This window comes from Anopheles coluzzii, chromosome 2, assembly GCF_943734685.1.
Source record: "Anopheles coluzzii chromosome 2, AcolN3, whole genome shotgun sequence".
Taxonomy (NCBI): Eukaryota; Metazoa; Arthropoda; class Insecta; order Diptera; family Culicidae; genus Anopheles; species Anopheles coluzzii.
In genome coordinates, this window is record NC_064670.1 from 40,419,767 (window position 1) to 40,436,165 (window position 16,399).

Below are 16,399 nucleotides of genomic sequence, written 5' to 3' on the forward strand. Positions count from 1 at the left end.
AAAACCTCATCACAGTTTCGACGCAAACCGGTCCAGAAGAACACAGCAGCGTATTCGACAGTGTCCTTAGGTGCAGCGGAAAAGTGTGTTTTTTGTCGTGACGTGAAACATTCTCCTTACAAGTGCGTTATGTTCCGAAACATGGCAGTGAATGATCGAAAGGATTTAGTGAAGAACAAGAAACTGTGTTTCAATTGTTTATCATTGGGTCATACGGTTAAGGACTGTCCATCAGGTACATGCCGTATTTGCCACAAGAAGCACCACACCATGTTACACGAACAATCGAATGCCATGCCAGTTCAGGAAGTATTGCAACAGCAAACGATACCCGAATGCCAACCCGGTCCTTCCACTCCTGCTTCGTCTAATCCAGAAACTCCAGCTTCGTTAAATCATTGTTTTGTGAATGTGCCACCGGCTTCTAATCAGGTATCTTCAACGGTCTTGCTTCAAACGGCCGTGGTCAAGGTATGTGACTGCAACGGAACGCAGTATTGGGCGCGAGCTCTGCTCGACTCAGCATCACAATTGAATATTGTGACAGAACGACTAGTACAACGTCTTCGACTCCCTCGCATCAAGGAAGTACACTCGATCGGCGGTATTGGTGAGTCGAAAATCATGTCTTACTCATCGGTCATGGTGAGCATCAAGTCAAATTGCAGTGCTTTTAGAACGACATCCAAATTTCATGTGCTCAGCCAAGTCACAAGAAATCTACCGGTAAGTGCAGTCGATCTAACAAAGCTAACCTTACCTCTAAACATCGAACTAGCAGACCCTAATTTCCATGAACCCGGACCAATCGACATGATAATCGGCATGGACCTGTATTATCTAATCTTGGAAGAGGGCCTTTTGAAAATGCAGTCAGGTGCATTGGCAGTACAAAAAACTGTGCTAGGATGGGTCATAGCTGGAAGAGCCACCGTTTGCCAACCAAGTGAGCAAACATCAGTAGTGGCTCATGTGAGCAGCAACCTCGACGCACAGCTTAGACAATTTTGGGAACTTGAAGCATGCCAGACTAACAGCAAACTATCGGTGGAAGAAAGCAAATGTGAACAATATTTTGATAGAACAACAAAACGTAACACCGCAGGTCGGTTTGTGGTTTCTCTACCAACACGCGACGACAAAATTGCCCAGCTGGGCGAATCCAAATCTATTGCTTTGCGCAGATTCCTAGCATTAGAAAGACGTTTAGAAACCAGACCACAACTTAAAGCAGAATATTCACAGTTTGTTTCAGAATATATAAACCTTAACCACATGGTACAAATAACAGAAAACACCACAGTACAAGTTAGCCCAAGCTATTACATGCCGCACCATTGTGTGCTTCGTCCCGATAAAACTACCACCAAGCTTCGGGTGGTGTTTGACGCGTCGTGCTCTTCCAGCAGTGGAGTCTCATTAAACGATTGTTTGATGGTAGGCCCAATCCTTCAAGACGATCTTATGTCTATCTTGCTAAGATTTCGTATGCCAAAATTTGTACTCGTGGCGGACATTGAGAAAATGTATAGACAAATTTTGGTAGCTGACGATGACCGTCCCTTGCAACGAATTCTATGGCGCAATAAACCAACCGAACCAATTTGTACATTTGAATTGAGCACAGTCACTTATGGTACTTCTTGCGCACCATACCTCGCAACTAAAACTCTACAACATCTAGCAAAACTAGAAGCAAATACTTACCCAGAGGCAACAAAGGTTTTAGCTAACGACTTTTACATGGACGACATGCTAACAGGAGTCAATAGTGTAGAGGAAGGGCAGAAACTCAGTGACCAATTATTGAATTTACTTCAATCTGCTGGTCTTTGTCTTCGTAAGTGGACATCTAACTGCTCCGAACTACTAGAAAAAATTCCCGTTGATCTTCGGGATGATCGAACTGTTTATGATCTTGATTCGCCAACATCATGCATCAAAACATTGGGTCTGAAATGGCAACCAACAACCGACAATTTTCTCTTCGAAACACCTGAGTACAGCAATCATGACAATCCAGTTACGAAACGCATTGCTGTATCAGACTCGGCAAAACTTTTCGATCCTTTAGGATTGGTCGGTCCTGTGATAGTGGCAGCTAAAATGTATCTTCAAGAGCTTTGGCGCAATGAAACGTCTTGGGATGAACCTCTCAACCCACCACTACAGAAACAGTGGAGAGATTTTCGTAAAAATCTTGCAGAACTTAATAAAATAAGTATCCAACGTTGGGTTCTTTCTCACACGCCTGTAAAACAAATACAGCTACACGGATTTTGCGATGCGTCTGAAAAGGCGTACGGCGCTTGTATTTACATCAGATCTGTATCCAGCGATGATACAGTTACAGTGAATTTACTAACGGCTAAATCTAAAGTAGCTCCTCTGGCAACTTCGCGTAAACAAAAACGAGTTTGTTTACCTCTTTTAGAGCTATCAGCCGCATTACTCTTGGCACATCTGTATGAAAAGGTTTCCGGTGCCTTGAAAATTGAAATAGAACCATATTTTTGGTCGGATTCAAGTATTGTCCTACACTGGTTGGCAGCAAACCCATCGCGCTGGAAAACTTTCGTTGCGAATCGTGTATCGGAAATACAACATCTCACTGCAAATGGAAAATGGAATCACGTACCCGGTATAGAAAATCCAGCAGATATAATTTCTCGCGGAATGGATCCAGCACAGCTACAGCATGCCACATTATGGTGGAACGGCCCGAATTGGCTAAATGAAGAACCTCTGATTTTCCCTACAAAGGTTGCAAGTAAGGTTGAACTACCTAAGGAAGATCTCGAAGAAAGAGTTACGTTGGCAGCTCATTCTATTGAACCGAGTTTCATTTTTAAACTGCGTTCGTCATTCGGCGATTTGAAAAGACTTGTAGCATGGATACTCAGATTTGCTCACAACGCAAAACTCAAAAATCGTGATCAACGACGATATACGCATCTGACCACTGAAGAACTAAACGATTCAATCAAGTGTCTCGTCCGTCTTGCACAACATGAATCATTTGCGGAAGATTTTAAAAATCTTGAAAAAAATGGTTTCGTTGCAAACCATTCCAAATTGAAGTCGTTAAATCCATACATCGAAGCCGGCATACTGCGAGTAGGTGGCAGGCTACGTCATGCAGAAGTATCTAACGATCGACGACATCCTATGATACTTCCATCCAATCATCCCCTCACCGACATGATTGCAATGTTCGTTCATCTGAAAATGTTGCATGCCAGCCCTCAATTTCTGACCACGAGCCTGCGCGAAAGGTTTTGGCCTTTGCGAGTCAGAAATTTAGCCCGAAAGACAGTGCACTCATGTTTGCAATGTTTCCGCTGTCGACCAACATCGCTTCAACAAATTATGGGCGACTTACCAATGGAACGCGTGTCTCCAGCCTTACCATTCGTCCGCACTGGAGTGGATCTATGCGGCCCGATAGCATACCGCTATCCCCATAGAAAATCGCAGCCGCTAAAAGGATACGTGGTCATTTTTGTATGCATGGTCGTGAAAGCGGTGCACATCGATCTTGTTACAGACTTGACCACAGACGCCTTTATTGCGGCCCTACGCAGATTCATCGCGCGCAGAGGTAAGCCTTCATTAATTGAATGTGACAACGCTAAGAATTTTGTAGGCGCATCGAAAGAATTGGCTGTCCTAGCTCAGCAATTCAAGGACCAGGCATGGCAAGGCGACATAACTCGGATGTGCAGCGATGAAGGCATCGAATTTAAGTTCATCCCCCCTCGTTCTCCGAATTTTGGCGGCCTATGGGAGGCGGCTGTCAAATCCTTCAAAAATCATCTTAGGCCTACGATGGGAAACGCGTTGCTGACCTACGAGCAGCTCACCACGCTTCTAACGCAGATCGAGAGTTGCATGAATTCTCGACCGTTGACTCAACTATCAACCGATCCAGCTGATCTTGACGTTTTGACGCCGGGACATTTCCTGATCCATCGTCCGCTTTCTGCCTTGGCCGAACCATCCCTGGAAGCGGTTCCAATCAACCAGCTGAATCAATGGCAGGAAGTACAAGAATATCTTCGAAGGCTGTGGAAACGTTGGAGTACTGAGTATTTGTCCGGTCTACAACCACGGACAAAGTGGACCCGTCAACGCAACAACATCTCCGTCGGAACAATGGTGCTTGTGAAAGACGATGGTTTACCACCCCTGAAATGGTGTTATGGTAGAATAGTTGAGATTTTTCCGGGAAGTGATGGGAACATAAGAGTAGTTACCGTCAAAACGAAAGATGGTTTGTACAAGCGCGGAATATCAAAAATCTGTATTTTGCCTGTAACCGAAAACAATTCTGTTGAATTCAATAATTCAACCGGGGGGGAGTATGTCGAAGCAAAAGAATAGGAAGAATAGGAATAGGAATGCTAGGAACTAGGGGCGCCAGATGGTGTGAGCGAAGCGAAAACAGTACCGAGAACTCTGTATTTGCTTTGTAAAACAAAAGACAATTGTCTGCGCTAAGGCACGTGCGCGCTTTTGGTGGCCGATCGGCCTTTCTTAGAATTTCATAGGTTAAGCGACAAACCACAGAAGTTTGCTATCATGAGCGTATGAAATAAAAGGGCAGTCCATCTTTAGCACTCGACGCGATCGGTCAAAATAAAAGAATTTTCACAGCAGTCCAAAGTTTTAATGTTTAAATTCAAAACACCATTGTACCTTCAACGATTGACTACAGAGTCCTGAGAATGTGAAAACACTCTCGCGTAAATGGCAAAGACTGTTCATTTCTCGATCCCACCCACACTAAACCGTAGTCGTCGGCTTTCGGTACTGATGTGCACTTAGCTCTGCAGACTATTTACATGTATTTTGTTTCTGTTTCTTTTATTCAAATTTAGATAGATGTTGCACATCATCCTGATATTGAAAAGGTAACGTTCACACGTTCCTCAGAAAAGAGATTTTCAGAATTCGATGTATTTAATTTCACACCTTTGTTTGTCTGAATTTTGATTGGTTAATTTCGTTGCTCGTGGCTTAGGGAATGTGGTTGTGCTAATTTCGTGACGATGGTTTATCGCTACAATGCTTGAATCTTATAAGTAAGGCCCAAATCGATGGAAATGTTTGAGCGCTTTTCCGAGGTTTTCAATGGCAACTTTTATTACAAAAAATGCTGACTGATACTAATATCATGGTTATTAGTTTCTATTTCTACATTTGTTTGCTGATGCAGCAAACAAAATGTCCAAAACAAAACATTGACAGTTTGTCCACACGAGTTTGCTTGAAATCTTCCCCCAAACATTTTCATATGAAGCGATGTATTTGCCTATGGAACCGGTTTGAGTTCCCAAGGCTATACAAAGAAATCAAGAACTCAAGACAACACCCACATAAGACCAAACAATATTACCCAAAATTATTTCAAACCTGTTGCTGGAAGGCAAACAAATTTAGCAAACCATTTTGTTATGCTTGACAACGAGTGATAACAAATTGGAAACATTAATAACAAAAAGCGGTTCCGTAGCGCATTTTACAACATTTCCGGCAAGCAAAATAAAATGAAAACTGCTACTGTTAAGTAATCATTTAATCAAAGATACACATCACCCGCCGGAAAGCCGGATCGTCCTTGAGTCGCAGCAGAAGAACAGCATAAGGGAGTGTAAAAATAAAATTTCGTAAACAACGAACACAAATGCTTTGGTCAATAGTTCATCCTGCTCCTGCACCACACGTCAGACTTCCTCCCGTGCCAAGGATGGCGGCAAAAATTGTGCGGGTATAAAAATAAGAAAGTACGATTTGTCAAACACAAATTGAAGATGTTGTAGAACCGCTGATTGCAAGATAAGAAAGCAGGTCAGCGGACCAGTATGGAGTGGGATTTTTTTTCCCAGCTGCTGTGTTCCCGCCTCCCTGCTTCCTCAACTGCTTTGTTGTTTCCTCTCACTCTCGCTGTGTGCTGTGTAAATTGTGTACTGTTTTCCTTTTTCCTTTACAGCACAGAGTCCACTTTCCCGGTACGGGTGAGCCACACACAGCCGCCGGAATTCACGATTTTTGGGCGCCGATAGGGTACGGCCCAGTCAAGTGCAGCTCTGGCGACAATAACGCGGGCGGATGTGTATAGGTAACGAGCCATTTTTGCAACATTTTTCATTCCAACTGTAATCCAATAGAAGTGCGCCAGGCTGCAAAAAGATGTTGGTGGGATGAAATCTGGAACGTAGAAAGTCAACGGACGAACGCTTATCCACTGTCGCGAAACTTCATTCGTGGTGGTCGAAGGATTTCGCGAATTTCACGTGCCGGATGTCACATGCAAGTGATCCCAACGACATGCACAAGCAAAAGGCAGCCCTTTGAGCCCTTTGAAAAGGTTAAACGTGCCTAAATAATCGGACGTTTTGTCTTTTTTTGTTTTATTTTCTCCGCATTCGTGTCTCATGGTGTATATCTTTTCCACAAAAAAAAACAATCGGAAAAGTTCACAAGGGTGAGAACTTTGGCGTGTGTTGCAGAACGCATCCACCCTTTGCTAAACCGTCACCCGACGGACGCGATGGAGAAGTTTCCCTCGATGTACGTATGTTACTGTTGTTATTGCTACAGCACGATTGCGACAGAACCTACGCGGCGTACGGCGGGCAGGCAGGCAGGCAGGCTCGTTAGATTCGTTACTCCTTTCTTTGTCTTTATCAGCTCAGAATTCACGTCAAGCGTAACCGAGGGTAATCCGGTACCGGTACGTACGTGGGCTGTCGCGCGCTCGAGCTTCAAGTGTCGAAGATGGATTTATTGAATTCTGACTCCATCGAAGTCGCGAGCAACGAGCGGCACAAGTGACATCTTCTGGGGCGGCCGGGTTTGAGCTGGAGGTAACTGCCTCAAACTCTCCTCTCCACTTTCCCACTGCATCCCTCGCGAGGCTCCCTGCGGTTGACATTCGCCCGGGACAGTTCGACATTTGGCAGGAGGTTTGACTGTATCAACACGCGAACCTGTGCTGGGCGGATGAGCCGTAGGGCACGTTTCATCCCCACGCACGCAGTAACCCATGAAGGAATGCGGTCGAATTACCGCCGCTCCTGCAACCGCGCGTCCCCCAATCGCGACACGCGAGAAGCGGCATTTTCGGCATGCTTGGGCCGGGGCCCGGGTAATCTTAAACGGTGCTGATAGCAACCGAAGTACGTATTACACGTACGGGGACGGCGTCGGTCACAAAAAGGGGAAGTAATCCTATCCGCCTGGCAGCGGTTTGGCTTGGAAGCGCTAGGCAGCCAGTCCACCGAACAACGTTTGACGAGAATGTTTTCAGAGTGTAGGGGGGACGGTGGGGAGGGGATGGAGTTTTGCGCTGTGCAAATGTCACAATTAACTGCACCGTGCGACATCACGGGCCGCCTAGGTACGGTGGGCCAGGAAGTGTACCGGGCGTGTACGTAACGCACGCTCTTCTCCAGCAGTTGTGTTGTGGCTTTGCTTTAACCCCCTGGGTGCGGTGTGTGTATAAGAGTGTGCATCTGTGGTCGATCTGTGCTGGCCAATGATGATGATGAGCAGGAAGATGATGATGATGATGGCGATGGAGATGATAGTTGGCGCAATGGATGGCATTCCCTGTGTCTGAAATTGGATAAGCCCAGACGTTCCTAACCTCCGTAGTGTGTATAAGACGCACAACGCGCCCTTCCACCCTTCCGGGGGCTCGTGGCCCCTCACGTCTCGTGTGCACCCGGGGGCCGTTTATTGTTTTGTGCGTTACGAACCAAAACCACAGGTTTTAATTATGCAATCACAACAATCGCACGGCCTCGAAAGCGGAGAATCACAGGAAAGCAGCAACAGCCGGTTCTCGTGCTGGGGCCGGGAATGATCGTTGCCCCTTCCGAAAAGGGGAAAGAGACAGGCTGAGGTATGCGGGCAGGGGGGCACAGATCAGTGTCACAAACGAATGCTGTACCGGGGGTACTTGCGAAACAATAACTTAAACCGACCGGTTAAGACATGCATAAACCCTGCGCCTCCACCAGCTCCATCCCATTTCCACCACCACCCCTTAGGGAGTGGCTTGGGGGTCCGGTATTTCGTATGGAAAGAAGATCCACAGCTGCACCATCCACCAGAGAGCCTTTGGTTCGTTCGCCGACGGGGGGGGGAGAAAGGTAAGTTTCGCTAACGTATATTCTTGGGAAATTTTCCCATTATCATAAAACACCATAAAGACGTTAGCTATCATCAAAGCGGGTGGGTGGGTCGGTACAACCGTCTACTAACCTGGCATCGGTCACCAATTAATAGCGCTTCACAAGTTTAGCGCATGGAACTGCTCGTGTCATCGCCGCTGCACACCATTGCATCCCGGGTACGAGGCGGGTCGTAGGTTGAGGTCGTGCTGCTAGTCCCGGTGTGTCATCACACACTACTACCATCGCAGCTCGTCGTCCTCCACGCACAGTTCGCCTGTTTTTTTTTGCTCTCTTGTTGCTCGTGTCAATTTTTGCACCACCCAGACTTAATAACTCTTCTGCGAAACAGTTACTTTTCGTTCGCTGCACACTGCTGGCACAACTTTCCCCGAGCGTCTGCAAATGAAGCCGCGGCCGCGTGATGATGGGTTTCGTGTGGTGGTGAATTTGCAGCCTGCCCTGCACTAGCCACCAGAGCGCCACGCGCTGGAAATGACCACTGAGAACCCACAGTCCTTTCTAGCCCACTTTCACACACTTCTTCGTACGGGCGCACTGTCTTCTAGCGAGGTTTGCACGTGCAATACGCTACCGTCCATGGCGGGATCGCTGACTTTCCGGCACAACTTGGCAAACCCATTTGCACCGCACTCTTTCGGTTTGCACAGATTTGTTTTTTTTTCTCTTGCTCTTCTTTTACACCACCGCGATCACCGCCTACTGCCACTAAGAGCGCCCGCCAAACACTTTTGGAATGGAACCCTTTTTTTCTATTTCTCGTTGTGTTCCCCGGTTTTGCCTATTGGACACTCGAGATTTGTAATGAGAATCCTTTCGAGAGTGGCCTTTGCTTTCGCGCTTTCGTCGCGGCGACCGGTGGTGAACGGGAGGTGAACTCGGAAGGCATGAGGGTCGAGGGGGAACACAAGGACTCGATTCGTAAAACGGATTTCGATTCAACTACACCCGATCGGCTCGGACACGTTTCAAGCAATCCAGAGCAATAGTGGAACGTGCTTCACCAAACAATACACCGGAACATGTAGACAACACACACATATACACATACACTCACACAATAAGAAGGAAATAAAACATCACAAAGCACGAATGGACCGTCGCCTTTGCGTGCCAAACCTGTAAAGTCCTTTGTCGTTGAAACGATGCGTGCGTGCGTGCGTGACAGGTACAGACGTGTGAAAGTCACGGTGTCACGGCCGTGGGTCACGAATCCAATCAAAGGTGTACGGGGGATGGCTGTTTTTTGTTCTTCTTCTTTTGACTGCTTCAATTAACTAGCACTCGTGCACTACCACTCCGACGCGAAAACATCCGGTACGAGGTACCGAGGACGACGGCCAACGAACGACCACGAGAACCGGTGTGCTCGCGCTGACTGCCGGCAGCTGACTGACGGTGGACCTGGCGCCCGCAACACTCTCTATACGGTGCGAATGGTGATGGCAATCTGCCGCCGCTGCCACCGCCGCTGCTGCTGCTTGTCGTCATTCATCATCGTTCGCCGAACGAAGCAGCACAGCATCACTTGCAATTCATATTCGTAATAATCGGCCTGTGCGTTTGGCGATGTTCGGCTTTTCTCCTTACACGCAGCAGTGACGATCGGCTGCCGGGAGCGCGAATACGATGCCGTGTTGCAGGAACAACAAAAAACCGGATCTGCTTTCCCGCGTGACACCGGAACCGGTTCGGGACGCGTTCGGGACAGTTCGGGCGATTCGGGGCGAACGGTGTTCGGAGATGTTTCGCTTTTCCTGTCGCTTTTCCGCCACCCCAGTGCAAGGTACGCGTCAGCGTCCTGCCATTGCTCCGGTAAGCGAAAGTTAGCCGCAAAAGGTGCGGCGACAAGTTCTATGCCGCTTACGACGATTCCGTGAAGGGCTGGGAGTGGTGAACAAGCTGGTGGTGGTAGGGAGGATACGAGGATGAGGACGTTTGTTGTTATAGTATTTTCCTGCTTCCCTTTCCCGATCGGGATGGACCGATCCTGGCCGGATTGAATGCGCTTTGGTTGGCTGCCTCCCTGCCTCCCCCACACCATCCCACCGGCTGTACAGATGCCACAGGTTGATGGGAAAAGTTGAGCGATTGTTTTGGTAAGAAGCCGCCCGCTGACCTCTTTTTCTATTGATACTATAAGAAAAGGGAAAGGGTAGAAAAGAAGTTATAGTTACGCGCAGCGTTACAAAAAAAAATGGCCTCACAGCATCCAGTTGGCTGTTGCAAAGGCTTTCCTTTGCAAGAAATAAATGCTGTTTTTCCAACGGTAGGCATGTCCATTGTAATTCTGATATGATTGATTTTGGACCGGAAAACACTCTGCGGACATCCTACAAAACAAAACAAACCCGAAATTTGTCATTCAAACGCAATAGGAAGTGAGAGGAAAAAGAAGCGGGAATACTTACAGGCACTTTCGCTTTCGAACAAAAGTTTCCCCGCAAAGCAGCGATGTACGGAGATGAATTATTCAGCGGCGAAAAATATAAAGGAAAAACTTTGCCTCCAAAAACATGCCCACCGCCACTCACAGCCTACTTGCAGCATGTCTGGCATGTCTGGCCGGGGCTGTTTTTACTTTCGCTACTAGATCGTTGCGCCAGCTGTCGTTGGTGTTTGTTGGCCACGAATTAGCAAAAATCGCCTTGTGCGATGAGGTGTGCACGTTGCCATGGGCAACATACGCTCACACAATGGGCGAATACCAACGAATTTTAGTAATCAGCATAAACATCGAGCTTCTTTCTTTCTGGCTTTGGATTTGGTTGGTGTTTATAAATGCTGCAACATATTCGCCTCCCCTCCAAGCGCCTGCCAACGTCTGTCTGTCGCGGTCACATGTCGCGCGGGCGGAGAAGTTGGTTTGTGGGGTTTTGTTTGTTTGTAAGATTTCCGGCCATGTTTTCCGCAGCTCCCACGGCAAAGTTGTGGACGGCTGCCCAACACCCAACGCTCGCTTGCCAAGAGTGCTTGCTATCACTTACACTTTGGCTGCTCTACCACGCTGAACTATAATACTGTTTGATCGGCATTTCCGTACCAACGCTCCCTCTGCTTGCGTTCACCCGCGAATCACTTGCGCAAATAAACAGATCAGCGAGTTTTCCCTATAAAGTTTCGAGACATTCTGGCAATCGTGTTCGGGTGTTGCTCTTCAAGCGCTGCGCTGCGCTCACAGTAGATGCATGGATAGCTAAATAAATTCTCCCGAGGGGGCAAACTGTGTTTGAAAGGCGAAGGTTCTGTCGATTCGATCTGCTTGTGCACCGGCGATGATCGTGTGGATGGTTGTTTGTTTCTGGGACAGGGAAGGAAAAGTGGGATGGATTGTGTTGATTTAACAATTTCAAGAAGCAGCTAGATAGGATGGAAGTTGATTATGGACGTTCGTTCAAGGATGAAGCCGAAGGTTTTAATCCTTTCGGGATTTTGGGTTCGAAATTTAGCAAAGAGACATTGCTGCTCCTTTCCCCTAGGCGAGATTTAAATTAAATCTCATGCATTAAGACAAAATTTACATTCAAGCGGTAATTTTAAAAATAAATTAAAAAAAAACTCGCATAAATCAACGTACGTTTGATTGAGTTGGAGTAGCCTTACTGTTCCAACACTGCCGTTTCATCGAAAAGAGCAGAATAAAGGTGTAATTAAAATTCCATAACAAAAATGCGTTTCATCATTCGGTTGGTCTGACGGCTTCTAACCGGCCCATAAAGCCCGAGGATGAAAGGGCGCCTCTTTACGGTGCCGCTTATTGTAATGCGCTTTAACCGGTCCACAAGGCAGAGGGAGGGGGGGGGGGGGAGGAGAGCAATGAATGACGAGCTCACCACAAGAGGCACGTTCCGGTCGCGCGTTCATCAATAGCGGAAGCGGTGAATGTAATTTATTGCATTGCCACCGTAAACAAATATATAGAATGCAATTTGCATCGCAATGGTGGTGCGAGCTGATGAAATGTAATCGGTACCGTACGGATTGTAGCGGCCACACTACATCGTTTCGATAGCGGTGGAGGTAAACTGAATGAACGATACACAGCACACAAGACAAGACATATCGAAACGGCTGATGGATGAACCGACCGAAATGACTGATGAATTGATGCAATTAGAGTTTTCATTTGATTTGATAGGTAGATAGTTGCTATTTGTTTCTTGAATATACAGAACAATACAAAATTTGCCTATAACATCGTGAATATTTCATTCACTACACACACAGCTTATCGTACCAGTTGCATGGGAATCCATTCATTAAGTTTTTAAGCTTACATTGACATTGCTTTTCCTTTCCGACGGCTTTTTCGTTACTAGGAATCACTTCTTCGACCAAATCTGGCATATTATTATAAGAATTCTAGCATCATGCCCTTCTAATTTAAATTGGTTATTTTCAGCGACAATAAAAAAGGGTAATTTTAAGATGGAATTAGGAACGTTTTTTATATTTCAATCTTATGTGATTAATGGTATTGGTAGTAGTAGTAGTAGTAGTAGTAGTAGTAGTAGTAGTAGTAGTAGTAGTAGTAGTAGTAGTAGTAGTAGTAGTAGTAGTAGTAGTAGTAGTAGTAGTAGTAGTAGTATTAGTAGTAGTAGTAGTAGTAGTATTAGTAGTAGAAATAATAGTTGTTGTTGTTGTTGTTGTTGTAATATTAGTATTAATAGAAGTAGAAGCCATTTTGATTATCTTGATTTTTCAATGTACAATGTTTAACAAAATGTTGATAATAATGGGTCGCAGCTCTTTGAAGAGAATATTCTTTTCTGTTGTCAATTGATGTATTTCTACAAGGCTACAAAAATCATGATTTAAAATGTTTACTAACCTAACATTCGATCCGTTACTATTTTTGGATATCTTTTTCATATTAGATTCCGTTCAGTTGTTTTTCGTAAGTATTTTTAAACTCTTTCTAATATTCCTTTTATTTTGCTGTTAAAAGAACAGATATAAAAGTAAGCAATTAATATTGTAACTGCAAATAAAAAAAAATACAAACATGATTATTTTCATATATTACCATTGAGATAAATAAGCAACACGGCAATTTGGACCATTCCTCCTAATGAAAAAATGGAAATAAATTAGTACTCATTATTTAAATGAAATTGATCAAAAATTTAAACAACATAGCTTTAGAGAGCGCAATTAGATGAACAGTTGTGCGACATAGTATTTTGGTGTACAGTCTTTCCCCTTGTTACACTAATATGTCAAATCAGTACAATGTTCCCCAGCAATTGTCAAATGCAAAATAAATTACATTTTTGCTAAAAGTTTGAAATCTCCTTCAAAGTCAGAAATAGCCGAGTTTTCTACTCGAATTGTATTAAATAAGTAATTAATTGCATAAGAGCACCAAATTTAATCAAAAATAACTATTTATCAACTATATTTTGACAGAAAAGTGTGATAATTAATTTACGCCATAATTCGAGTCTCTGGAACGCTTTTACACAGTAGCTTTATACTAATACTATACGAAAACAATGTTATCTATATTTTAATTAAAAAGCAATATAACATAGTATCGAAAACGATTTGCAGCCTTTAGCATGATTTTTTTTCTCTGACCACATAAATGCTTCTAGTTGCCAATGCAAATATGTATTTGCTTATATTTTATTTGTTCTATTAACGTTTTGAACCTAATGGGTGATATCTCTTGGCTTTTTAACATAATAATATAATAATTTAAAACGAGTGTTTGTACAATTGTATAAAATTTTGTTGTCCATATTATTAATTGCTAGCTAATAAGTTGTCAATATTATTGATCAATTTTTAGGATTGGAATCCTATTTTATTATTATACCTTAAACACTCTGCCAGAAAATGTTTGATCTTTATCTTTATCTTTATCATCTTTAACGCACTCTTGCTCTACTTTAAAACGTTCCTCTTCACCTGAGCCTTATAATCGATTTTTGACTAGTTTTTAATCAAAAATCGGTCACAGCAGCCCCGTGTTACAGTCGTCAACTTGCACGACTTAACAACATGCCCGTCGTGGGTTCAAGTCTAGAATGGACTGTTCCCCCGTAGCAAGGATTGACTCTCCGGCTGCGTGGTACAGTACAAGTCTCGAAAGCCTTTATAGGCCGGCATATCCACGTAGGACGTAACGCCAAGTAGAAGAAAAAGGTAATTAAAAATAGATCTCCAATAGAAAATAGATGGGTAATTAAAAATATAGATAGAACGGATAGACCCGCAGCAGTAAAAAAGTAATTAGACACAAGTTTTGTTTCGATATTACAAATTTATTTCTGTACCTACTCAATATCAAACGAGTTTTAACACTCAAACCCCATGCCACAAAATGCTCCAACTGATCCTTGATCTAATTTGTAGTCATTATACCAACAAAAAAAAAAAAGGATACTGCGTATAGCATCGGATCAACCCACGGCATCAGCCGCTTTAGAAACTTTTCCCATTGAACCCATCCATCGTTAATGCAATTTAATCGAGCAAATGTTGTTTGTGCCCGAAACCCGATAACCCTGCAGCCAAACGGTTCGAGCTTTTTTTTGGTAGGGTAGCATATTTTTGTTTCTTCGCTTTGCCGTAGCGTAGCAAAATTGCCCATAAGTTTAGAAAACTCGGTCAAAGGTAGCGAGGCAGAGCGAAGCGAAAGGAATCAGAATGGGAATCCTCGGTCGGTTACCATCCGGCGACCTTCCACGGCGCGTTTGTCGGTTTTCACAATTGAGCGGTAATCCTATTCGCATCCGAAGGGTAATCAATGTAGATTGTGATTGATGAGAAAAAAAGAGGCAAGATGTATTTCGCATAGAATGAATTCATCTCCTCCGCTCCTGCCCCGTACGGATTCATGCATGCCGCAAAGCAGCTTGTTCGAGTTTTTTTTGGGAAATTGATTGTGTTTGCATGTACTGCGTATAGGAAGGGTTTTTTTGGTCGTTCCATTCAGTCATCGAATTAATACCGGTTTACAAATGTAAGTAACGAGGAAAGGATGTTTCCTAAAAATGAGAAAAAATGCGCTTAATATTTTTCCAAAATTTTATGGTTTTCTTAAAATTGAAGAGAAACCGAAAAAAGCGACTGCAATTAAATTTGTATGATAAACTAACTCCTTTACTGCACATGAACCAACTGAACGGAAAGAAATATCAACACAATAAATATACCCTGCATGCAGTGCAAATTGCCTACCTATTAGGCGCATATTATTTGCCTACTTTGCCGCTTTGCGCTCTGCACACCACCAGCTGCGCTGCCAATTTACACCAGCAGGCGGTAGTGATAATCATCCTCCGACCAACCACCAACCACCGGACTGCAGCCAAATGTAACAGGTTAACAATTAAAGATTAATGAGGGTGACATAAAAAAGAGTGGACGCTTTGTTAGCCACCCGAATAGTGATTCTCAAAAGGCGGGATCTTCGTACCGGAAATGGAGACGCCCGGTTCCTCACCGCGCGATGGGCGCCCCCCCCCCCCCCCCCCGCACGCAACGCACTCCGAACACAATGTGACGATGGAACGAAGCTGACGGCGACAATGATTACGATGATGATGATGATGCTGATGGGAAAAGTGATAGTCGCAGAAGAGAGAATGGACGGATTACATAACAAGCGTTGGGCGACAGCGTTGACAAGCGGCACCGTACCACTGTAATGCCCTCACCATCGCTTTTTTGTGCGGTGGTCGGTGCGTCCGCACCAAATTGTTACCACTCACATTCACACTCCAATTTGCGGGGAGAATCGAAAAGAAAGCGACAGTGACAGAGTGGTGGTGGGACAAAGTCCACAGTCAGGCGTCTTTTGCCCCATCACGGGGCTGGACACACACCGGGAGGAAACGGCAACAAGCTTTCTTTGGTCCATTGAAAAAAGCAACCCTCCTCCGCCCCGACCAGCACAGGCCAAAGGAATTCGGCCGGCGCAAAGTCCTTTTTGCCGGGGTCGTTATAATGCGCCCCGCGCACCTATTTTTTTTTGGAGGAGGCCATCGTCATCATCATGAGCGGATCATTACGACGCTCCCTGGTCGTTCGTAACGCTGGCCAACACAGGCGCACATAATTTAACCGGAATGATGCGGATTGTTTGGTCACCGCGTTTGGACACGGCAAGGTGAATCCAAAAGATGCCCGACCGATCCTTCACGCCTGCACCCACCTGCACCCGGCGATTATTTGCAAAACAAGTTTGT

At 44.9% G+C, this 16,399-nt stretch overlaps 1 protein-coding gene across 2 annotated transcripts in view; it reads right to left on the bottom strand.

Annotated features, from left to right (window-relative positions):
• The window catches only part of LOC120948219 (PDF receptor), a 37,493-nt gene extending 26,751 nt beyond the window's left edge, over positions 1-10,742 (bottom strand). For both annotated transcript variants that reach the window (XR_005750933.2, XM_040364335.2), the window contains exons 1-3: positions 10,613-10,742; positions 10,409-10,534; positions 8,272-10,337 (exon numbers count right to left, since the gene is read on the bottom strand). The gene's annotated coding sequence lies outside the window, so the exon portion shown is untranslated. The remainder of the gene's footprint in view (positions 1-8,271; positions 10,338-10,408; positions 10,535-10,612) is intronic.
• Positions 10,743-16,399: the final 5,657 nt, after the last annotated feature.